This window comes from Erpetoichthys calabaricus, chromosome 1, assembly GCF_900747795.2.
Source record: "Erpetoichthys calabaricus chromosome 1, fErpCal1.3, whole genome shotgun sequence".
Lineage (NCBI taxonomy): Eukaryota > Metazoa > Chordata > Cladistia > Polypteriformes > Polypteridae > Erpetoichthys > Erpetoichthys calabaricus.
Genome location: NC_041394.2, coordinates 351,001,438 through 351,027,133, shown reverse-complemented (window position 1 = coordinate 351,027,133; position 25,696 = coordinate 351,001,438). Strand labels below are relative to the sequence as shown.

Genomic DNA, 25,696 nt, shown 5'->3' with positions numbered 1-25,696 from the left:
CTACTTAGTAGGGCCACATGTATAAAACTTCCTTATGCTCAGCAACATGTGTAAGCCAGTTCTCACACAAAAGTTCAGATTGTTAAAACTAGAACTTGGCGTTTAAATTGGTTTAAAGTTATGGCGAGTTTTGTGCATTTGTATGTCCCATGCAGACTTTATTTGTGTTTGCATTTTAGCAAACAGCTGGTGGAAAAACTAACTGAACAGAAAATCTAATTTCATTGCACATTTCACTTTCTGATGTTTGACAGGCTACACAAAAAGTGAGTTTTGATATATCACAATGACATTTTGGCTCATGATGATGACTTAATTAGAAGCCGATTTAGACTCTACTTTCATCCCCTTTGAAGTGTGTGCTGAACTGGAGCCTTCATTACAGAGACCATCACACAGAAATCACACAATCTCAGTTCTCTTACAGGTCTTAACAGCTGTGGGTTATTTGGTGATGGTGGCTTTTCAGTGTGAACTGCCTGACCGGTGAGGAATCTCTCAGTCACCCTGATCCACATCATTACATCTGTATGGGGTGGTACATTTAAGATGTTACAAAGCTACATGCAATATCCTTACTATCAGGATGTGCAAGCTGTAATCAAAATGCAATCTGCAGCAACATCTTCTGTCATCAGCAGTGGTGGTCTTCCTTGGCCTATCTGTCCCTTTGTGATTACTGAGTTCACCTATGCATTCTTTCTTCTTATTGATATTCCACACAGTTGATTTAGGTCATCCTAACATAATACTGATATCTCTGTAATGGTTTTATTGTTGTTTTTCAGCCTCATAATGGCTTCTTTGACTATCATTAGCACAGCTGTTGTCCTCATGTTGAACAATGGCCACTACAAACTCCAAAGGGTAGAATCAAGCTGAGGTGTCTTAGGCCTACAGAACTAAAGCAATGAAACACACCTGAGGAATCACAAACTCCTCTGACATCAATTTGGCCAAACATTACGGTGCCCTGAAATAATGGGGTTTTTGTTATGGGGATTTGGGGGTGGTCTCGCATGTTAGTAGAAAAAATGCTGTTATTTACATAGGGTGTCACTGAAACTTTTGCAAATCCCCTTTAAATGAACATGTATAATGTGACTTTAATTAATGAATTATTTAATTTGTAATTTTTTCATCTGTTGAGCAAAGGGGTAAATGAAAGAAAAATGATACTTTTGTCTCAGCCACTACGGAGAGTACTGTATAAAACAGAATGCCATGCCAAGCTGAAAAAGGCACTTTCAATAATCAGAATGTGTCCTCACATTTATGAACAATTAAACCAAAATCATTTTACACCAAAACAAACATCAAAATGGCTTCATTAATTCACCACGAAAAAGAGAGCAATGGATGAGTGACACCTCAGTGCTCAGGACTACAGAAGCTGCTGTGACCTCGGAGAAAAATGAGAAGATTAGAAAACTGAGGAAGAGTGCAGCTGTTGGTGTTTCAGCTCTATAGGGGAGTGGCAGGTGACACCAGGACTTGTAAGCTTTGTGACACGCTGGTGACATTTATACTCACTATTATAATGTTTATGGGTATCTACTGTCTGAACTTATTTATGTTAAGTAAACTAAAATTTGCCAGGTTATCCTGTCTATTTGTTCTAATGTGTGTGTTCATGTATGTAATTATTATATCGGTTATGGCTGCAAACATCAATCAGTGTAAGCCTGCACTCAATGAAGAGCGCTATAAACAATAAATACAACTGAATTAAACAGTAGTGTTACACAAATTAATCAGCCTTGAATTAAAATTGCCCAGTTTTTGCTGTTTATTGTGAAATCTGCTTGCAGTTGGTCGACTGGTCTACCGATTTCATGACATGGAATGTGTTAATCTGAGGACACACGTACAACTGACAAGAGTGCACACGGGTGAAGAAAATAACTGCTTTGTGGAAATATCTTAAAGTATCTGAAAAGTGAAAGGAATGTTATATGTGAAGTTTAAAATGAAAAATTTAGGTGTTAGTTGTGGTGGATTTAAAGCAAAGACATTTGGAGCAACTTATTTGAGGGGACACTTTTAGGTACAACACTCAGCAGAGTGCATCAACTTTAAGCAATGCAGTGAAAGTAGGAAAACCGCTAAGGAAACAAATGTGTCTTAGCTGTCAATAATAGCACTGTTTGTAAAGAACCAGAAAAATGATCAGGACAGGACAAAAAAAAAAATCAGAGTATCACTCAAAAATAATTGCAATTTATCATTTTAGATACTCAGCCATTTTCTATAGTAGAAAGTTTAGGAGTCCTATAACTTGGATGCACGATAAACACTGGTGAGAGGATGGTTATTTTCAGATGTGTCATTACCCAAGACGTACACTTTTTGTGACATTTCATATACAGTGACATGCGAAAGCGTGGGGACCCCGGATCAAAATAACCATTACTGTGAATAGTTAAGTCAATAGAAGATGAATTGATCTCCAAAAGCCACAAAGTTAAAGATAAACCATTCTTTTCTCTCCCGCCCCCCAAGATGTCAGACTTTATATTAGCTCCTTAAGGGCTTTCGCTTGTTCACAATCATCATTAGGAATGGCCACGTGATGCAGATGTCAAAGCTGTATCAATTCTCAGACTCCTCACAGCTTGTCCCAGCAATCAGCAGCCATGGGCTCCTCTAAGCAGCTGCCTAGCACTCGGAGGAATAAAATAAGTGGTGCCTACAAAGCAGGAAAAGGCTACAAGAAGACGGCAAATAGTTTTCAAGGAACCATATTCTCAGTTTGTAACGTTATTAAGAAATGGCAGTTAGCAGCAACAGTGGAAGTCAAGTTGAAGTTGGAAAACCAAAACAATTTCCAAGAGTGCTCATAAGATTGCTAGAAAGGCAATTCAAAACCCCTAAAGCTTCATGAAGATGTTTTGAAGTCACACTCTGGAATGGTGATGCACTGTTCTTCTGGTGCAGGGACACCACCACATGTATGACCTTCATAAAAGAGCCATCAGAAGAAAACCTCTCCTGTGTCCTCACCATAAAATTCAGCATCAGACGTTTGAAGATGAAAATCTAAACAAGCCCAATGAATTTTGCAAACAAGTCCTGTGGACCGATGAAGTCAAAACAGAACTTGTTGGACACAATGTGCAAAGGTGGGTTTGGAGTAAAAAGGGGGCCGAATTCCAAGACAAGAGCACGTCTCTGACTGTTAAGCAATGGGAGATCGATCATCTTTCAGGCTTGTGTTGCAGCCGGTAGGTGGGGGTATTATTAAGTTTCTTAAATTGAGTGTGTGTGAGTCACCTTGACATCAGTCTAACAGTCAGAGACAGCAACAATAACATTTATTTATATAGCATATTTTCATACAAACAATGAAGACCCCATCTTCATACAGAGAAAGGAAAGATGGACAAAATTCAAAGCCTTACAAAATTATTTTCCTTTGACTAAACAGAGATTAGAAATATTACAAAAACAATCTGATGAGAACAGGCCATTCAGCTAAACAACTTTTGCCAATCTGATCAACCTAACCTCTCTAAAACAACATCAGTTTGAGTTTTCAAAGTCCCTAAAAGTCCTACTGTCCAACACACTACCTGGTAATGGTGGCTGTTTTTTCTGAGTGAAGAAAAACTCTTTAATGTGTAGTGGTGCTGTAGCGGGGCCACATAGTGTTTAAATGTCAGTTCTGAGTGCCTCTCGTTTCATTGTCCCGTTTACTGTTTGTGCATCAGTTAATGACGGATGATGGAAGGAGACCACAGCCACAAACCTGGAAAACACCTGTTTACAATCATTCAATCACAGCCGTCACAGGATTATTTAAGCCAGCAGGAGGAGAAGGAAGAGAGAGCGGAGAGAAGGAGAGAAGGAGATTTTGTTTCACCATTACGACCACGAGCAACCTGTACCTGTTTTCCATATTGCGCTTATCCACCCAGTTTGTTTTTCCATCTGCCGGATTTATTTCAAGGACCTCACCACGAGATACCCCGGGGTAGGACTTAATCATCCACCACATACATGAGGATTCACGGTGAGGCTGTTCCATTTTTTCCGGGGAGAATCAAACATTGCAATTTCACTAATTCAGTCATCCGCTTTCAGGACAGTTTCTTTATTACCGGACTCACGTACTCATTCATTTTCAGTTTGTCATTCATTGTCGTTATTCGTGTTGTGTGTTTATTTGTTACAGGGACAAGGGAGGGTTTTTGTTGTGTGTGTATATATATATATTTGGTGATGTCTTGTTATTGCTGGGGTGGAGGGATATGTATATATGTTTCTATTTTTTGCATGTCTTGTTTTACTTAATACATATAACCCGTTTGAATTTTACATCCTGTTGTTGTGTGCTTATATTTTTCACCGTTGATTGTGGGGAAAAGTTCAATTGGTAAGAAGTACAGCTTGATAGTTAGATTATTCCTCAGTAAATTATCCAGGCCACTGGTCTTGGAGGTGTAGCTGCCGGCTGGGTAAAAGGGGTCGGCCGTTACAGTGCTACTGGGGAATGAAACTTCAACTCCCAGCAGTCCCTGCAGTGGCTCAGATTGATCGTCTGCTGAGGGTTCAGGGGCTGCTGGGGACAAGGAGGCAGGAACAACATTTAAAAGGAGGCCAGTTCAACAGAGAACAAAAAGTCTTTTCTGTGTGGTCTCTGGAGTTGCCTATCCGTTTACTTTCCCGTTGTGCTACTTGTGTTATCTCGTTTTGTCCTGGAGATCGTCTCCTGTTTTGGGTGTATGGACTGTCTGGTGTCTTCCTGCTGCATGAGGACTGTCTGAGGATTTGTTGTTGTCCAGCGAAGAAAGGAGCGCTCCTGATCCCATTGACAAGTCATCATCTCATCAGGAAATACCAGTAGGACTGACCTTTACATTCACATACAGCGTACTGATCTCTGTACTATCTACCGCCATCATTTCATTTCATCAGTTGCCGTTAACACGGACTTCATCGTGTGTGGTTTTTGTTAGTGGCTTGTTATTGTTGAATTCGTGTTTATTGTATATTGCTGTAAGGGGAACTGGGGTAGGACCATTTTCATTTAATATTCTTTAATTTCTATTACCAGTTGCTTTTTTGTCTCTGCGAGGGAGTGTGTGCAAGTCGGGCCAAGGCTGGGTGCGTTCCTGGGATCCCCACTGAAAAAATAAATAAATCACCATCTTATTGACGGTGGGAATCTTAGCTGAGTTTTTTAGTCCGCTAGACATCTTTATGTGGAATTATCCCTTAACAAGTCTCCAGCTGTGTCCTCATGTTCTTGTTGAACTCTTTTTAAAGTAACAACCAGGCTCCACTGCTCTAATTACTTTAATGATGTTAAACACTTCAGTCATGCCTCCCCTTAATCTCCGTTTTCATTAACTGAAAAGGTTGAACTCACTGAATCTTTTCTGATAATTCTACCTCTCACCCCTAGAATTAGCTTTCCTCTGGACTTTTTCTAGCACTGCTTAGTATTTTTTGTAGACTGGAGACCAAAACTGCACACAGGACTCCAGATGAGGCTTTACCAGTGTGTTATAAGGCTTCAACATGACCCCCTGTGACTTGTATTTAACACATCAATGCGCTATATAACCCGATATTCTGTTAACTTACTTAATGGCTTCTGAACACTGTCTGGAAGTTGATAGAGACGAGTCCACTATGACTCCTAAATTCGTCTCATCGAGTGTACTTAGAATTTTCAGACCTCCCATTGTGTATTCAAACCATACACTTTTACTTCCTATGTGTAATATTTACATTTTCTTACATTAAATTTCGTCTTCCACAAATCTACCCAATCCTGTATGCTGTCCAAGTTTCTCTGTAATAATTCCACAGATTTTTGATTATCTGCCAATCCACCTATCTTGGTATCTTCTGAAAACGTAACCAGCTTGTTATTAATATTCCTATCCAAATTTACTCTATATACAGTATATAAAATCCTAAGCCTAAAAGTGCAATGATTTAGCGGAATGATTTTATGTGACTTTTTATGTCACACTTTAAATCAGGCTTATTTTAAAACCTACATATATGTTTGGTATCATTCTTTTCAGAATTTAGCAAACTTTAATGTGACTTTGTTAGATTTTCAGATTCTTATTCAGTTATTAAATTATAAACTAAAAAATTATCAAGAACTCACATCCTGTGAGACGAGACTTTGTGCCAAGAGATTTAACCATACCTGGGACCGGAAATAAAAAACAAAGAGTAGGACAGCTGCTGTACAGGCTTTTAAATGTTCAAAGCGCTGCATCAGATCACACAGCATGGCGGCAGCAGCTGACCGAGACAAGAGGAGGAAAAAAAAAAATTTTTGATTTCTTTCCCATTGTATCACCGTTTAAGAGGGGGTTTCAGAGAAGCAACTGCGTCTCCTTGGGATGCGTTCAGCCCCCCCTCTTTACAACGCGAGCGGCAGAGATGCCAAGTGGCTGGCGCATAGCGCAGGTTGCGGGGGTCAGCAAGCGAAGCGATTAGGGGGCAAACTCCCTAGTACTAAACATTTTGTTACATTAAAATTTCGTCTTCTACATTTCTGCCCAAGTACTTTCTGCTCTCTAAGTCTCTCTGTAATGATTCAACAGATTCTCAATTAACTGCCAATCCACCTAGCTTAGTTTCATCTGAAAACTTAACCAGCTTGTTATTCATATTCCTAACCAAAAATTTATATATAATAAAAATAGCAATGGCCTAAGCACTGACCCCTATGGGTCACCACTCTTACAATCACCTAATTATCAGCCAAATTTAACAAGGTTCCTCTCACCATCACTCTCTGCGTATTGTGTCTGAGTCAATTCTGCACCCATCCACAAACATCACCCTGAACTGCCACATCTTTTAGTTTGATGCCCACCCTCTCATGTATCCCCTTTCAAATGCTTACTGAAAGTTAAGATAAATAATCTCATCTACTCCACTTTGATTGTATCCTTTTGTTGCCTCCTCATAGAATTCCATCATGTTAGTCAAACACTACGTCCCTCTTCTGAACCCATGCTGACTGTTCCTAATAACTCCTGTCCTTGCCAGGTGTTGCTCAATCTTATCCTTAATAATTCCTTCCATTAATTTTCCTGTGATGCACATTAAGCTTACTGTCCTATAGTTTCTTGGATGTGCCCTGTCACCCTTTTTACAGTGGTGTGAAAAACTATTTGCCCCCTTCCTGATTTCTTATTCTTTTGCATGTTTGTCACACAAAATGTTTCTGATCATCAAACACATTTAACCATTAGTCAAATATAACACAAGTAAACACAAAATGCAGTTTTTAAATGATGGTGTTTATTATTTAGGGAGAAAAAAAATCCAAACCTACATGGCCCTGTGTGAAAAAGTAATTGCCCCCTTGTTAAAAAATAACCTAACTGTGGTGTATCACACCTGAGTTCAATTTCCGTAGCCACCCCCCAGGCCTGATTACTGCCACACCTGTTTCAATCAAGAAATCACTTAAATAGGAGCTGCCTGACACAGAGAAGTAGACCAAAAGCACCTCAAAAGCTAGACATCATGCCAAGATCCAAAGAAATTCAGGAACAAATGAGAACAGAAGTAATTGAGATCTATCAGTCTGGTAAAGGTTATAAAGCCATTTCTAAAGCTTTGGGACTCCAGCGAACCACAGTGAGAGCCATTATCCACAAATGGCAAAAACATGGAACAGTGGTGAACCTTCCCAGGAGTGGCCGGCCGACCAAAATTACCCCAAGAGCGCAGAGACGACTCATCTGAGAGGTCACAAAAGACTCCAGGACAACGTCTAAAGAACTGCAGGCCTCACTTGCCTCAATTAAGGTCAGTGTTCACGACTCCACCATAAGAAAGAGACTGGGCAAAAACGGCCTGCATGGCAGATTTCCAAGACGCAAACCACTGTTAAGCAAAAAGAACATTAGGGCTCGTCTCAATTTTGCTAAGAAACATCTCAATGATTGCCAAGACTTTTGGGAAAATACCTTGTGGACTGATGAGTCAAAAGTTGAACTTTTTGGAAGGCAAATGTCCCGTTACATCTGGCGTAAAAGGAACACAGCATTTCAGAAAAAGAACGTCATACCAACAGTAAAATATGGTGGTGGTAGTGTGATGGTCTGGGGTTGTTTTGCTGCTTCAGGACCTGGAAGGCTTGCTGTGATAGATGGAACCATGAATTCTACTGTCTACCAAAAAATCCTGAAGGAGAATGTCCGGCCATCTGTTCGTCAACTCAAGCTGAAGCGATCTTGGGTGCTGCAACAGGACAATGACCCAAAACACACCAGCAAATCCACCTCGGAATGGCTGAAGAAAAACAAAATGAAGACTTTGGAGTGGCCTAGTCAAAGTCCTGACCTGAATCCAATTGAGATGCTATGGCATGACCTTAAAAAGGCAGTTCATGCTAGAAAACCTTCAAATAAAGCTGAATTACAACAATTTTGCAAAGATGAGTGGGCCAAAATTCCTCCAGAGCGCTGTAAAAGACTCATTGCAAGTTATCGCAAACACTTGATTGCAGTTATTGCTGCTAAGGGTGGCCCAACCAGTTATTAGGTTCAGGGGGCAATTACTTTTTCACACAGGGCCATGTAGGTTTGGATTTTTTTTTCTCCCTAAATAATAAAAACCACCATTTACAAACTGCATTTTGTGTTTACTTGTGTTATATTTGACTAATGGTTAAATGTGTTTGATGATCAGAAACATTTTGTGTGACAAACATGCAAAAGAATAAGAAATCAGGAAGGGGGCAAATAGTTTTTCACACCACTGTATATAATGGAATGATATTTGCCATTTTCCAGTCCTTCAGAATCTCTCCAGTGTGCAGTGACTTCCTAAAAATGTGTGTCAAGGTTTTATATCTGCACTCTATAGCCTCCTTAAGAACTCGAGGATAAATACTATCTGGTCCTGGTGATTTGTTTGATAAAGTAATGGAGCAGCACTGAAACAAGGATGGTGACAGAGGGAGAGCTTGTGCCTTAAGTTACCTGTGTGGCCAAAATAACACATCAGAATGGGTTCAGACGAGGGAGGTCTGATCAGTAAAACCATCCTTTCCATTTCTTGCTCAATCTTTTCCTTAATAAATTCCTTCCAATAATTTACCTGGGATCCATGTTAAGGTTACTGGCCTACTATAGCTGCTTAGATCATCCCAATCACCTTTTTTATAAAACAAGATAATATTTTCCATTTTCCAGTCAACAGAAATTTCCGCAGTGTGCGAGGACTTCCTAAAATATGTGTTGTCACACACGTGCGCTTGGGAGGCAGGCTAAGGGCTGAGGGCAGGATACGTGAGGAGGCCTTGACAAAGTGCACAATCCTTTGTTCTCCCTCGTCTGAAGAGGACCGGAGGAGAAATCAGCCTAAAAAGCTTCCTCCAGTTCCTGTACTCCTTTCCTAGCTACACCTCCCATCGACATCATTTCATGGTCTTTCATTTTGGACCCACCTCTTCCTCCCTTGCCTCTATAATAATAATAAAAATAATAATAATACGTTGGGGCGGCACAGTGGCGCAGTGGGTAGCGCTGCTGCCTCGCAGTTGGGAGACCTGGGTTCGCTTCCCGGGTCCTCACTGCGTGGAGTTTGCATGTTCTCCCCATGTCTGCGTGGGTTTCCTCCGGGCGCTCCAGTTCCCTCCCACAGTCCAAAGACATGCAGGTTAGGTGGATTGGCGTTCCTAAATTGGCCCTAGTGTGTGCTTGGTGTGTGGGTATGTTTTTGTGTGTCCTGCGGTGGGTTGGCACCCTGCCCGGGATTGGTTCCTGCCTTGTGCCCTGGGTTGGCTGGGATTGGCTCTAGCAGACCCCCGTGACCCTGTGTTCGGATTCAGCGGGTTGGAAAATGGATGGATGGATAACACATTTTATTTATATAGTGCCTTTCCCATGCTCAAGGCACTTAAAGCAGGGTAAACAGTATATAGCGTTATACAAACCAGATAAATAAATAAAGAAGATTACGACAGTGAATTCAGAGAAAAAGCCTAACAGACAACATAATTGATGGTCTCGCAAACACTCACAGGTTACATGAGCATCTTGACAGAGACGTAAACTGAGAGAAGGGTAATAAAGTCAAGTAGAGCTAAAAGCCTTCCTGAACAGATGAGTTTTGAGTTGTTTTTTTAAAAGAATTCATGGAGTCAGCTGAATAGATTAATTTTGGTACGTCATTCCAGAGTCTGGGCGCTATACAGCTGAAGGCCCTGTCACCCATGGAGTGTAGGTTAGTGTGGGGCACAAAATTGCCAGAATCAGAGGACCTTAGTGGGCGGGCAGACACATAGTGATGGAGAAGGTCACTGATGTAGTTTGGCACGAGGTTATTTAAGGCTTTGTAGGTTATTAGTAGGATTTTATATTCGATTCTGTAAGACACAGGGAGCCAGTGGAGACGGAGCAGGATGGGTGTGATGTGCTCGCTGCTGCTGGTTCAAGTAAGGACTCTTGCAGCTTAGTTTTGAATAAGCTGGAGCTGTGATATAAGATTAGAAGGGGCACCTGCCAGCAGCAAGTTACAATAATCGATGTGGGATGTGATAAAAGCACGGACAAGTTTCTCAGCATTATAGAAGGAGAGGAAGGAGCGAACACGGGATATGTTATGGAGGTGAAAGTAAGAAAGTTTCTTAATGTGATTTATGAGAGTGGAATAAGAGAGGGAGGAATCAAAAATGACACCAAGATTCTTTACAGTAGAGGCAGGTCTGATGAGATCACCGCCAAGATGGACTGGGAAGGAGCTCATTTTATTAAGTTGCACTTTAGTCCCAATTTGCAGAAGTTCAGTTTTGTTGCAATTTAATTTTAAAGAGTTCTGCGCCATCCAGGTTTTAATTTCACTAAGACAGGTTGTGACCTGAGAAAGCTCTGATGAAGTTCCACTTTTAACATTGAAGTAGAGTTGAGTATCATCTGCATAAAAATGATAACCCAGTCCATAGCTATGTATAATATGGCCAAGGGGAAGCATGTAAATACAGAAGAGAAGAGGGCCGAGGACAGAGCCTTGAGTGACTCCTTGTGTGACTGGTGCTGAGCTGGATCTGCTGTTTCCAAGACTAACAAACTCTTGCCTATCAGTCAGATAGGACTTGAACCACTGGAGGGCAGTGCCAGAGATGCCCAGCATGTTCTCCATTCTGGACAGTAGAATGTCATGTCTGACCTGAGTGTCAAATGCTGCACTGAGGTCTAACAGAATTAATATGCTAGATTGTCCTGAGTCTGCTGCCATAAGCAAATCATTGGTTACCCATAGCAGAGCAGTTTCACAGCTGTGCCGCGCCCTGAAACCAGACTGAAAGGGTTCCATTAAATTATTAGAGGTTAAGTAATTGGTGAGTTGGGATGCAACAACATGCTCAAGAACTTTTGACAGGAAAGGTAAGTGGGAAATAGGCCAGAAATTGTTAAGACTGTCAGCATCAAGACCAGACTTTAACATTGACGTTACAGAAGCGATTTTAAAAGTGAGCGGCACAGAGCCAGTGTCAAGGGATGAGTTTATTATTGTTGTAAGAGTCGGGATTATGGCATGAAGGCAGGATTTAAGTAGTGTGCTGGGGATGGGGTCCAGTACACAAGTAGTCGGCCTCATCTTACAAAGCAGGTTATTAACAAACGCAGAAGTGACTGGTGAGAACCTAGAGAAGGAGCTGCATGGAGTGGGAAAACAGGGAGAGATATAAACAGATGATGTATTTATGTTAGTTGAATTATTTAGATCTTTAATTTTGTTACGGAAAAAGTGTAGGAATTCCACGCAGACTTCAGTAGAAGAGGTAGTTGGGACAGATGCGGGTTCGAGTAGTTTATTAACTACAGAGAACAAAACCCTTGGATTATCGTGGCCACTTTCTATTATTCTGCCATAATGGGTGTTCTTAGCAGAAGTTAGTGCTTCTCTGCAAGTTCTTTGGCAGTCAGACAAAGCCTGGATGTGCACGGTGAGGCCAATCTTATGTGACATTCTCTCAAGGCGTCGGCCGGCTGCTTTCATAGATCGCAATTCTGAATTATACCAAGGAGCTGAACGTTTAAAGGAAACCTCCTTATGTTTTAAAGGAGCTGTTTTATCTAATGCTGAATGAAGGGCTGAGTTATAGTGGTCAACAAGACTATCTAGTGTTGATGGAATAGGTGCAGACAGTAAAAGATCAGAAATGGATCCAGAAAGGATAGAGGGACAGATATTTTTAAGGTTTCTGTAAGAAATTTGTTGATTACAGGTAAGAGGAGGGAAAGGCAGTGAGACAGTGAAAAATACTGCTTTATGGTCAGAGAGTCCCAAATCAGTGCTGTAAATGTTGGCAACAGATAGTCCAGAAGTGCAGATCAGGTCCAGTATATGACCACCAGAGTGGGTGGGAAAATCAACATGTTGTGTCAAGTCAAAACAGTCCAGTAAGGATAGGAATTCATTTCTCAGTTTAGATGTAGTAATGTCAATATGGATGTTGAAATCACCAAGAGGGATAATTCTCTGAGAGTAAGAGCTTAGGTGGGTCAAAAGTTCAATCAGATCGGATAAGAATGATGCATTGTATTTTGAGGGACGATAAAGAACAATGAGTGAGACAGGACCTGATTCCGTTATTAGTTTAAGAGCCAGGCACTCAAAAGACAAAGGACAGTCAATTGGGATTCGTTTGATGTTTAAGTCTGCTCTGACAGTTACTGCAAGCCCACCGCCTTGTCTTGAGCTGCGAGGCTCTGTGTGGAAAGTGAATCCGGGAGGTGTCGCCTCTGTGAGAGACTCCATTAAACACAGAATATCAAGTTTGGTGTCAGTGATGAGTTCTGACAGCACCAATGCTTTGCCATTAAGAGACCTCGAGTTAAACAGTGCAATATTAGATAATGAGGCTTCTTTTTGCACAGAGCCGTGATCAGGGTTTATTTCCACATAATGTAAATTTGGCACACGGACACTTCTATTTCCAGGGTCATGAGAAGGACGGCTTATTTCTGAGCAAATGCTGCCGGTGGACTTTTCATTCGCAGCCCGGCGGTGGTGGTGACCTGACCCGCGATGTACATATTTCGGGCACTGCAAAATACCGGCGTCTTTTAGGATGTTCCAGTCAGACCATTTGCTCTGGACAAACTGTTTAATAAGAAGGAGTTTGTCATGAGAGTATTTTAGCATGATACTGGGCAATATGTATCTGAATAGCAGTGTACAAGCAGCACAGCATAGCGGAACCGGAAGGACAGGCGGGTGTGGTAGCGTAGGTGTGCGGCGATAGCAAGCAGCAGAAAGCATAGCAGGAGGAGGTAGTAGGATTTGGAGGTTCCAATACACAGCCACAAACAGTAACGCTTGGTAATTTCAGGCGTGATCGCTCCGGAGCCATAAGCCAGGTTAGTATGAACATCAAATCAGTTCCCAGTCGTAGAGTACTGTAAGATGAAACGGGAGCAGATCAGCATAGCGAATATAATCACGGAGACAGATCATCCCGAGGTGCTATATTGCCAGGTACAAAGAAATGTTCGTAGGTCTCGTCCCGTGATCCACAGACTCAGCTGTTCCCAGTAAAGTGGAGTCCATAAAATCTGTAAATATTAAGCCAAATCCATGCAATTCAAGTCAGCTGTATCCACGAACTATAAGTACAAAAAAAGAAATAAAACAAGCGTAAGAAAGTGCAGAATTAAGGCAAATTTTGCAAAAAGTGTTGTTAACAGGGAGGAGCGGCAACAACATGCATGTGCCAGTGTCCCCTCACCTGGAATAAGAACCCAGCACCTTCCCTGTTTAGTTTGTCCCTTTTCAGACGCGGAACCAGACAGTACTCTGGACCCATCTTTTTTTTCTTATACTGTGTGTTATAATATATAGGGCGGATCCCCAACTCTATTTCTGCTCTCCCTTTGTGTTTTGACAGTGTCAAAGGTTTATATGTTTATTCACTAACCCCCTTTAAGCACTGGAGGATAAATATCTTCTGGTCCTAGTGATTTGTTTGAGTTCAGCCTATTTAGTCTGAGTAGCACTTCTCTCTCTACAATTTCCAAATCTCTCAGTACCTCCTTAGTAGTCCCTGTTACCACTGGGAGGTTATCCACTTGCTCACATGTGAAAACTTCAGAAAACAAATAAGTTTAGCGCATTTAATATTTCACTGTCTATGTACTGTAATTCCCCTTTATTGGTCCTGATTTGCTTCACCTCCTTGGCTTTTCTTTTATTACTAAAATATTGAAAAACTCTCTTTGGTCCATCTTCTTGCCTTATCTGCAATATTCCTCTAACAGCATTTTAGCTTCCCTGATATCTTTCTTAATGATTGCCCTCTTACTATAAATGCCCCACTGTTAGCATTGGGGTAATTAGTCTTCTATGACTTATTTAGCTATTTTTACATTTGCAGCTGCAGAATTCTTATTAATTTCTTTGAATCTGTCCTGCATCATATGTCAAATGTTTAACTTCTTCCTAGTAAGGAATTCCAGTTGCTCTTGACTGTTTGCTGCTGCGACACCAGTTAATTACTGACTTGCCAGCAACTGCAAAAGCTTTCTCTGCCCTCTGACCAACAAACACAAAGGTTTCTATACAAGTACCTTTACTAAACATTGAAATAGCTCTTGTGTAGATGGCAAAAAAAAAAAAAAAGAAAGAAAGAAAAACAAATAGATAAAAGGTATGAAACACCCTCAGAGCTCCTTAACGGTAACCACAAAAACAAAGTTTTCAGGAGCAAAAGTTATATTTAACTCACTCTCACACAAAAGTAACACATACACACAGCCTTTTTCACTTTACAATGCAAGAATAATGTTAGCGTGTCACTTTACGGTGTTGCTCCAATTCAGTGCTTCAATATTCCATCCAGATACCTCTTAAGGGTTGTCACAAGGACCTTACAAGATCTGAAAAGCTCTATTAAACTGGAAAAACATGAACAAAGCATTCTGAAAGGCTTGACAGGGAGCCAAACAGTCTACAAAAATGGAGCAAATTCAGTACTGGAGTGGGCATCCTGCAAAGATTACAGTGTGAAAGCAGAGGTGAACAAAAAAAAAAAAAAAAAAAACACAGAGGGGAAGAGCAAAGGGCCTGCAGAAAAATCTCTGTGCATGTGTCCATGTGAAGGAAAATAAACTGCTCAAAAAAATTAAAGGAACACTTTGAAAACCCATCAGATCTCAACGGGGAAAAAAATCCTGCTGGCTATCTCTACTGACAAGGACTGATATGATAATGTGTTAGGAACAAAAGGATGGCAGCCACATTGTTTGATGGAAATGAAAATGATCAACCTACAGAGGGCTGAATTCAAAGACACCCAGAAAATCAAAAGGAAAAAATGATGCAGTAGGCAGGCGAGTCCATTTGGCCAAAATTTCATTGCAGCAACTTCAAATCGTACTCAGCAGTTTGTATGGCGCCCATGTGCTTGTATGTATGCCTGACAACGTCCTAATGAGACGATGGATGGTGTCCTGGGGATCTCCTCCAAAATCTGGACAAGGGCATCACTGAGCTCCTGGGCAGTCTAAGGTGTCGGATTCACCGACACATAATGTCCCACCCAGAGGTGTTCTATTGGATTGAGGTCAGGCGAGTGAGTGTGGGGGCCAGTCAATGGTATCAATTCCTTCATCCTGAAAGAACTCACAAACACATGAGGCCAGGCATTGTGATGCACCAGGAGGAACCCAGGAGCCACTGCACCAGCATAGCGTCTGACAAAGGGTCCAAGGATTTCATCCTGATACCCAATGGCAGTCAAGTTGCTGTTGTCTAGCATGTAGAGGTCTGTGCGTCCCTCCATGGATATGCCCACCCAGATATACCATCACTGACCCACCACCAAAGCGGTCATGCTAAACGATGTTACAGGCATGTCCATGACTTCTCCAGACCCTTTCGCATCTGTCACATGTGCTCAGAGTAAACGTGCTCTCATCTGTGAAAAGCACAGGGTGCCAGTGGTGGACCTTCCAATTCTGGTATTCTATGGCAAATGGCAATCGAGCTCTATGGTGCCCAGTAGAGGACGTTGGGCCCTCATGCCATCCTCATGAAGTCTGTTTCTGATGGTTTGGTCAGAGACATTCACACCAGTGTTCTGCCTGCCTGTTGGAGGTCATTTTGTAGGCTCTGCCAGTGCTCATCCTGTACATCCTTGCCCAAAGGAGCAGATACTGGTGGGTCCTGCTGATGGGTTATGGACCTTCTATGAGGGGCCCTGTCCAGCTCTCCGAGAGTAACTGCCTGCCTGTCTACTGGAATCTCGTCCATGCCCTTGATACTGTGCTGGGAGAAACAGCAAACCTTCAGGCAATGACAGGCATATATTGATGTGCCATCCTGGAGAAGTTGGCTACCTGTGCAAACACTGTAGGGTTCAGATATGGCCTCATGCTACCAGTAGTGACACTGACCGTAGCCAAATGCAATACGAGTGACAAAACAGATCAGGAGGGAAAAATATCAGTGGCCTTCCTTCACCTGTGAAACCATTCATTCCTGCTTTGGGGGGTCGTCTCATTGTTACCCCTCTAATGTACCTGTTGTTCATTTCATTAACACCAAAGCAGCTGAAACTGATTAACAAACCCCTCTGCTACTTAACTGACCAGATCAATAGCCCAGATGTTTCACTGACTTTATGCTATACTCGGATTAAAAAGTGTTTCTTTAATTTTTTAGAGCAGAATATAACAGTGTTGTTTACAGAAGGATAACACCAAGAAAATCAGTATGATCTACAAAAAGCATCACTTCACATCTCAAACTTGTACAAGATCACCTCTAAGTTCCAGAACAGACAATGTTCTGTAGACGAATGAGGAAAAAGTTGAACTCTTTGATCAAAACACGTGACACCATGTTTGGAGGTAGGAGAGAAATGCACATTGATACTAAAGCCTCAAGGTGAAGGGAGCATCATGGGTTGGCCTGCTTGTTTCTTCAAAGCCTGGAGAGCTTAACATGATCAAAGGGACAGTGAATTCAAAATATTATCAAGAAATCTGACAGCAAAACATTAGGATAGAAGAAGCTTAACAAAAGTTGTGTCATGACACAGGACAATGAGACCAAACAGGAATAATAATAATAATTCTTTGCATTTATATAGCGCTTTTCAAAGTACTCAAAGTGCTCAGCAATTGCAGGTTAATGGCCTTGCTCAAGGGCCCAACAGAGCAGAGTCCATTTTGGCATTTACGGGATTCGAAACTGCAACCTTCCAAATGCCAGTGTAGATCCCTAGCCTCAGAGCCACCAGGAAGAAATAAAAAAATACAAAGAGTTAAACATAAGTAAATTGATGTTTTGGAACGGCCAGTAAGACACACACGATGCTGTGTCCTGACCTAAAGAGAAACTGTTCAGAAAAGAGCTCAGGAATAAAAGGAACCAAAAAGGTTTGGAGAGAAGGTGTGGATTAAAATTCAAGGCTGATAAGCAGCTACATGAAAAGTTTGGTGGAGGCCACTACTATTAAAGAAGAGTCAACCAGTCGGTAAAGATAGGAGGCCACAGAGTGCACTGTGAATGTTAAAATGATGTGTTCAGGACTGACAAGAAGTTGTCCAATTGTTTGCGTGTTATTAGCTTAGGACAAGTGTGGACAAGACCCGACCTTTCAAGCCCATAAACCCCAACCCTAACACTTGCCTATTTTTTATCTTGCACTTACTTTTTCCAGACTTCTTTGTAGATGGTGGCCGATTTTCCTGAGCTCTAACAGATGTCGTTTTCTTAGTCCTCTTTGGATTAGACTGTAATGATTCAGTCTTCACATTGACAGAAGGCTCTGGAGATGAACAGTGTCTGCCTTGAGAAGAGTCTAACCTGGTCACCACTCCATCTTGACACGCATCAAGAAGGTTGTCTTCTTTTGCACTGACCAGATTTGTATGGTTGTGTGTCTCAATACTGACAGACTTCTCTTCAGCTTCTTCTTTAATGCCCACTGCCTGCAGTTCACTGTTATCTTCCTTGATGCTCAGACTTTCCTGTTTAAGGTAGATGGACTCCAACTCACAGTCTTCCTCCTTAATATCCATGATATTTGTGTCCACATCACAGCTCTCCCGTTTCACATCCATTGAGATGTTCCAGTAAACATCAGCTTTTTCTTTTTCTCTGTAAAAAGAACAGGAATTAACTTTATTAAAACTTCATCACTTAGATCTGAAGCCACTTGAATGTCATTTCACAACACCTTCTCTGTTAAGGTTTATATAAAGAGTGACCGTTCATAGCATGCTGACAGTAACACATTACTCTTTATTTCAAATTATCAGATATGAAACAATCCAGGGAGCAGAGGGAAGGTCCAATAAGCTGAAACAAGACAACCAATCTGCTGTGGGTAACCCTAAGAGGAGAAACCAGATAAGTAGAAACCAATTACTAACCTTCATGAATATTCTACTTGATAAGAGGGGGAGGTCAGGTGGTATGTAGGGATGAGTGTTATTGGTACCAATACTGAGGTCTGAAAACTGGTATTGATACCAAAGTCAAAACACTTAGTATCGATCTAAAACTACCTTGCAAAGTAAAGTCAGATTTGTCAGTGCATCTTTAGAACGTGGGAGAATAAATAATAATAATAATAAAGGCAGAAACAAGGCACACATGAAAACTGCACATGGAAGTAAACAGGCTGAGGTTTAAACTCGCACTACTGGAGCTGTGCGGCAGGAACACAGACTTTCAAATTATTAATAACCAAAAGGTATAAAATTGTGCAGTACGGTGGGATAGGATTAGGGAGAGAAAAAAATCCAATCCCACTCAATGCATGGAAATGTATGCTATTTAAACTGGATTAAGCAGTTTACATAAACCTTATGGAGGTTTCATCAAGTATTCAGAGCCTTTTATTTTATTCACACTTCATTGTGTTGCAGGTTTAATTTTAAATGGGTACATTTGACACTTTTGCCCATCAATGTACACTCAATAACCCATAATGACAACATGAAAATACATTTTCAGAAAAGTATAAAAACTGTATTCTCTCATTTCAACAGCAGAAATATTCAGACCCTTTGCTGTAGCTATTCAGATTGTGTTCAGGTGCATCCTGTTTGCATTTGTGGTCGCTGAAAGTCAGGAACGACAGGAGACAGACACCAACGGAAAGTAAAAAGCAATTTCTTTATTCTTGGTGAGCAGGAGGCCACAGCAGCTGTCAGCTCAGTTTGCTACAGACAGCCCCATCATCAGCAGGGAGTTTCCCTCTTTTTATACCCAGCTTGTTTAATAAATAAAAAGAGGAAGAATGGCAGTTCATTTTGAGGTGACACAAAGTTCGCAAGTAGCGTAAGATTCGATCAGGACGTACAGAAGTACACGGTAGTCTTTAGATAAGAGGAACTGTTGGCACACCCACAGTCACAGGCTCCCCACCCAGCTTAGGCTATGCAATTCAGCTATGGCTAGTTTTGCAAGACAGTTACAGACACAGCACTTTGCAAAACATGTACTTCCCAATTCTTCTGCACCATCAGGGTTACAACACTTCAATGGCTAAGTGGCAGTTACAATTTAAGAATCTTATTTCTGCCTGTAAAAGGAGTAATGTTATACTGTCGGTTAATGCACAGCACATTCTATTAATGCATAAGTGACACACTCTTATAATTCTTGATTATTCAGGAACTCTGAAACTCCTTAATTCTAAATATTCTTCTTGAGATGTGTCTAGAACAGTGTTTCCCAAACTCGGTCCTGGTTAACCCCTGTGGCTGCAGGTTTTTGTTCCAACCAGCTTCTGTTTTTAATTGAACTCCTGGGCTAATTAAGTGAACTGATATTTCCCAAGTTCTGTGTTTAGGGAACAATATAGAAATAAGAAAACTACGTTTGCTAAACAAAATAAAAAAAAAATTAAAATGTACCAAGCAGTTATATAGGAATAATGTTTTTTTTCTTTTTAACAGTATTTTCATCTTGATTTTCATTCTACTTTTCTAGGTATTCTAATTGTTTAATTAATCCATTATTTACTCATTAGTGGGTTGGTTGCTAAAATACTTGCAGCCTTTGATTATTTACTGTTGTTTGCCTGCATGTCTGCTCTGCTCGTCTTAAATTATCATTATTAAGATACAACAAAGGGGGAAAAACTGCACAGAGAAACGGCAAAGTATAATGAAATCAACAAAAGAGAGTTAAGCATTTAAATCTATAATAAAAGCAGAAATATTTCTAAATGTCTTAAAAATGTAAAAAAGCATGCTGCTATGCTTTCCTGAATGTCGAATAAAAGAAAAAAAAATACCAGCTAATTAAATGAGATCAGTGCTATCAGGTGTTGTCACTGATTAGGAATCCGGTTGGAACAAAAACCTGCAGCCACAGGGGTTCACCAGGACCAACTTTGGGAAACACTGGTCTAGAACCTCATTGGAGACCACCGGTGACAAACTGACTTGATTTGACATCGTTAAGAAAAGCATATGTGTACCTGTGTATGTAAGGCTCCACGATTCAAACTGCATGCCACAATAAAATATGTCCGAGGAACTCTCTGTGGACCTCTGCAATCCAATTGTGGTGATGCACAGATAAGGACAAGGGAATAAAAACCATTTCTAAAGCTGTGGGCATTTCCATGAAGACTTTGGCCTCAATAATTGTGAAATGTAAGAAGTTTGGCACCACCAGAATTTCACTTAGAATGTGCAGTCCAGCCAAACACAGTAACACTCCAAGATAGGCATTGGTCATGAAGGTGATCAAAAACCTAATGGTTGCTGTAAAAGAGCTTCAGAAATTAGGAGAACCAGTTAGAAGAATGAACATCTTGGCAGCACTCCATCAATCAGGCATTTATGGCAGAGTGGCTAGATGGAAGTCACTATTCAGTAAAAAGGCATACAATGGACCACTTGGAGTTTGCCAACTGACATTAAAGGACACGGACAGTATGAGGAAAAAGATTCTCTGGTTGCATGAGACAGAATTTGAACTATCTGGGCAAAACTCCAAGTACTGTCTCTGGCAAAAATCAGGCACTGCTCATCACCTGCCTAATATCATCCCTTCATTGAAGTATGGTGGTGGCAGCATCATGCTATGAGGTGCTCCTCAGCAGCAGGGATGGAAAAAGTGGTCAGAGCTGAGGAAAGAATGAATGCAGTCAAATAGAGAAAGGACGTTGAGCAAAACCTGCTCCAGAGTACACACAACCTCAGACTGGAGGGATGGCTTTCCTTTCAGTATGATAATGACACAAAGTATACCACCAAGACAATAATGTGCTGACTTTGGGGCAAGTTTCTGAGTGTCTAAGAGTGGACCAACTAAAGACCACATTTAAAGCCCATAGAACAACTGTGGAGAGACGTGGCAGATTTTCAGATGCTTCCCAAACAATCTAACAGAGCTTGAGAAGATCTCAGGTCAGGTCAGGCTGGGGAGCATGCACTGGCACAGCGTGTTGCCACACCCACCACATAACAAAACAGCTCGCGATCCTTGTTAGCAATCCCATGTTCAGTCCTGGGTAAGACGTTAAACTGCATCCGGTCCTGCATGTGGTCCTCCAACTTACAGGTAAAACTTGGGGGTTGCCAGCATGACTGGCACTACAGCCACCATAAAATAACTTCACAAAACTCCAAAACGGCACACAGGACTGAAGATCTGCCAAGATAATTTCAATAAACTGCCCAAATCCAGGTGTGCTCAGCCTATAGAGACTTACTTAGGAAGACTCAAAGCTGGAACTGCTGCCAAGGGGGCTTCTGCAAAGTACAGAAGTAAGAGTCTGAATACTTATATGAATGAGAGGTTCAGTTTTTTGATTTGCATTACATTTGGAAACCTTTCAGAAGACATTTCTTCACTTTGTCATTAGGGAGTTTTGAGTGTACATTGTTGGGTAAAACTGGCAAATTAAAAATTAAATGCACAGCACAAAGTGTGCAGAAAGTTGATGGCCAACCTTTGCCCGTTATTAATGTCTACAGGAAAATTAGAAAAATTACAGTGAGGAACTACACTTATCTCCCACTCTAAACATTTGTATTCATTCTCATCTCATATTCTGTCCACCACAGTCACAGACTCAAGTTCTACTCAGTTCTTTTTTCTCTTTTACTTATCAGAATTGTAAAGTTCTGTTCTGATGACATTGTGATCTGTAGCGATAGTAAGGAGCGGGTTGAGGAGACAGTGGAGAGGTGGAGATCTGCTCTAGAGAGTAGAGGAATGAAGGTCAGTAGGAACAAGACAGAAAATGTGTGGGTGAATGAGAGGGAGGTCAGTGGAATGGTGAGGATGACGGGAGTAGAGTTGGATAAGGTGGATGAGATTAAATACTTGGGATCAACAGTAAAGTGTAATGGGGATTGTGGTAGAGAAGTGAAAAAGCGTGCAGGCAGAATGGAATGGGTGGAGAAGAGTGTCAGGAGTGATTTGTGACAGACAGGTATCAGCAAGAGTGAAAGGGAAGGTCTACAGGACGTAGTGAGACCAGCTATGTTATATGGGTTGGAGACGGTGGCACTGACCAGAAAGCAGGAGACAGAGCTGGAGGTGGCAGAGTTAAAGATGCTAACATTTACATTGGTTATGACAAGGATGGACAGGATTAGAAATGAGGACATTAGAGGGTCAGCTCAGGTTGGGAGACAAAGTCAGAGAGGCGAGAGTGCGTCGGTTTGGTGCAGAGGATAGATGCTGGGAATATTGGGAAAAAAATGATAAGGATAGAGCTGGCAGGCAGGAGGAAAAGAGGAAGGCCTAAGAGAAGGTTTATCGATGTGGTGAAAGAGAACATGAAGGTTATGAGTGTGACAGAGGAAGAGGACAGAAAGAGATGGAAAAAGATGATCTGCTGTGGCAACCCCTAACGTGAGCAGCCGAAAGAAGAAGACATATCAGAAGTGTAAAGTGGTAATGGGCGGAGTGAAGCCTCAAAAAGCATCAAAAAATTTGAAGCAACTGCGTTGGAAATCACGTTGAAGCATTTAACACTCACCTCCCTAGTGACATCTCCTGGCCATTTGAATTAATTAACATTACACAGACTGATGATTAAGTTCAATGATGTCTATTAAACTTTTACTGCTTTTATTTTTCAATTGCTAAAGGCTGGCAATGAAGAGAAGGGTACAAGAGGAGTCAGACATTTCTACGGATGAAAATGTATAGGAAACATGAGATAAGCATTCAACTTTTGGTAGTAAGAATCTGCCATGAATGGTCAGATCTCTAGTCAGCCATGAGTTGTTTTTTTAATGGAGTAACAACTGAATTAAGGTCAAGGTCTGAATTAAGTGACTTATTATCTTCATTGTGAATTAAGGTCTAGCACAATGTTTTCACTTGTTGTTTTGTTGATTTTAAATTTCCAAGTAAGTAACCGTGTTTTAACAGGAATTTCACAGAACTTAGTTTGATTACTTTGTTTCAGCGCCAATAGTTCACATTTGCTTGAAAATGTTTTAATAACATCAAGTGCTATATGCACTTCACTGACATTTTTCCAAAAAAAAAAAAAAAGTGTCGTCTGCCAGCTGGGAGATCTTCATTTCTTTTTCAATTGAGTTTAATACCTTTAAGTTCTCTCAGAGTGACCAACAAACTAAGAATTTGAGACGTAAGGAGAAAATGCGGGGGGTATGAGTGATAAGGGGCAATGTTGACAAAATCCTCTGTGAAATTCAAATTGTGGGGAGGTTCCATGAGAAACTTTAACTGAGCGATTACTTCACTTCTAAACCGTCATAATTGCTTTTATAAAAAAACAAAATAAATTTAAAATTTTTGTAGGGTTTCCCTAAATTCATAAATACATTTTTGTCAAAAGATAAATTCATGTCTTATTGTGTCAAATGCCCTTTGAAAATCCAGAAATAGAATTACTGGCTCTCCAGAAAGCAATTCATTATATTCAGTCAAGTCTAAAATCAAACAGAAATTATTAGAAATATAACTATCTTTAACATAACTTGACTGACATTCGTCAACAAGGTCATTTATCCCACATTTCTTTGAAAGTTGCAAGTAAAAAATATGAAATGTGATCTAAAAGCATTTGATAAAATTCTGAGGTTAGGTCATTGTTCCCAAGTGACTTATTATCTTTTAAAATTTTGATTGCCTATTTCACTGATACTTATATGCTGGGAACCAAATATTTCAATGGCGTCGTCAAGATTACTATGTAATATACAAAGTTGTTTGTAAAAAATTGGTTGTAAATTCTTCAATTAATGTAGGATTCTCACAAAGGACCACATCAATTATGAGCTTTCAAAGCACGTTGATTTTACCCCTCTATCTTCTAGACTTCCAAAAAAAAAAAAAAAGTTTTTTTTTCTCCTTTTTCCAACCACTGTCTTGTTGATCTCACAAAACCCCCCCTTTTGCCTGGTAAACATTTAAGTTATTAGCTTCTCTGTATCCAACTCTCTATCCATCCAGTTTTAGAACACCTCAGTTTTTCTTCAAATTTAATTAGTTAAAATGCAATGAATGACCTAATATGGTGAAAAGGTAAGCAGTAAACTGTCAGAGGTTTACAGTTAAAATTTAGGTTAGCAACAACTGAAAAAGGGAATTCCAGTGATAATGGCAAGAAAATGGAAATTAGGAAATCAAATGAGGCAGGGCATCATTTCCATTAGATGTGTAGGCCTTTCATTTAGAGAAGTGTATAATGGTATATGACTCTATCCCAGAAGCTTTTTCCTCTTACCATAAAGTTGACCACATCACTGTGTAAAATGAATAGACTCGACACACTTAAAAAGGTTTGAGGTAGCCACCTGTATATTATTCCAGGCTGCAAAAGAGTCTTTTTAAATACAGAGATGTTCTCTATACCGAGTCCAAAACAGAACTATTGATGGTTTGTCAAGATGGCGGTTTTAAGGGACAGGAAGTGATGTAAGGGAACCGGAAGTGATATTCTTCATTAGTCAGAGTAGGTGCCGGAAGTGGTAATCTTCTAGGCGCCGGAACCGGAAGTGATATTTGTCTGTGTCCCAGAACCGGAAGTGATGTCTTCTGTTCTAAATCAGACAGGTTTTCCTGCAGCTGGTCTGCAGAGATAACAGGAGAAGGTTTAGTGCACCCTGCCACCCCCTGGCCTGGTGTGGAATTACCTTTGCTTGGTCCATACAACGTCTTCCTAGTTGCACGTGTGTGACAACTGTGAATAATATATATATATATTACAGTTTATTATCTATAAATCGACTTAAAATATCAGACAAGATAACTGTATATTGCACTAATTAAATCATAACACTGACCCACCAGTGACATTTCAATGGCCAACTTAACAAAGCAAATGGCGTTAACTCCATCTGTGCCTTATTAAAAAGAAAATGAGAGAATTCCTGCCAAAAAATATGTCACTAATACTAACCAGGTGTTAAAACTCTATGAAAGTCCCTTGACATAAGAGATGCTTGTATGTTCAGTAAAGGGGCTGAACATTCTATCCTACAGGTTTATTTTTAACCAAAAAAGAAATGTAATCAATTGAATCATAAATATTATAAGTAACCTTGAATAAAGGCATCAGCCAAATAAATAAAGGTAAATGTAGTTCAGCGCTTGACCGCTATTTTTGGAGAAGTCCAGTATTGAGCATGAATTAAAAAATCGTAGTAAGTTCCCTTTTCAAAGCTGCTATATACAATTAAAGGTTGATAATACATCCATTAACCCAGTTAATAACTAACTACAATACAAGATATACTGTATATTA

General features: G+C 40.6%; 1 pseudogene; it reads right to left on the bottom strand.

The window, feature by feature from the left end:
* Positions 1 to 25,696, bottom strand: part of LOC114668746 (zinc finger protein 208-like) — a 690,636-nt pseudogene that overhangs the window by 661,218 nt on the left and 3,722 nt on the right.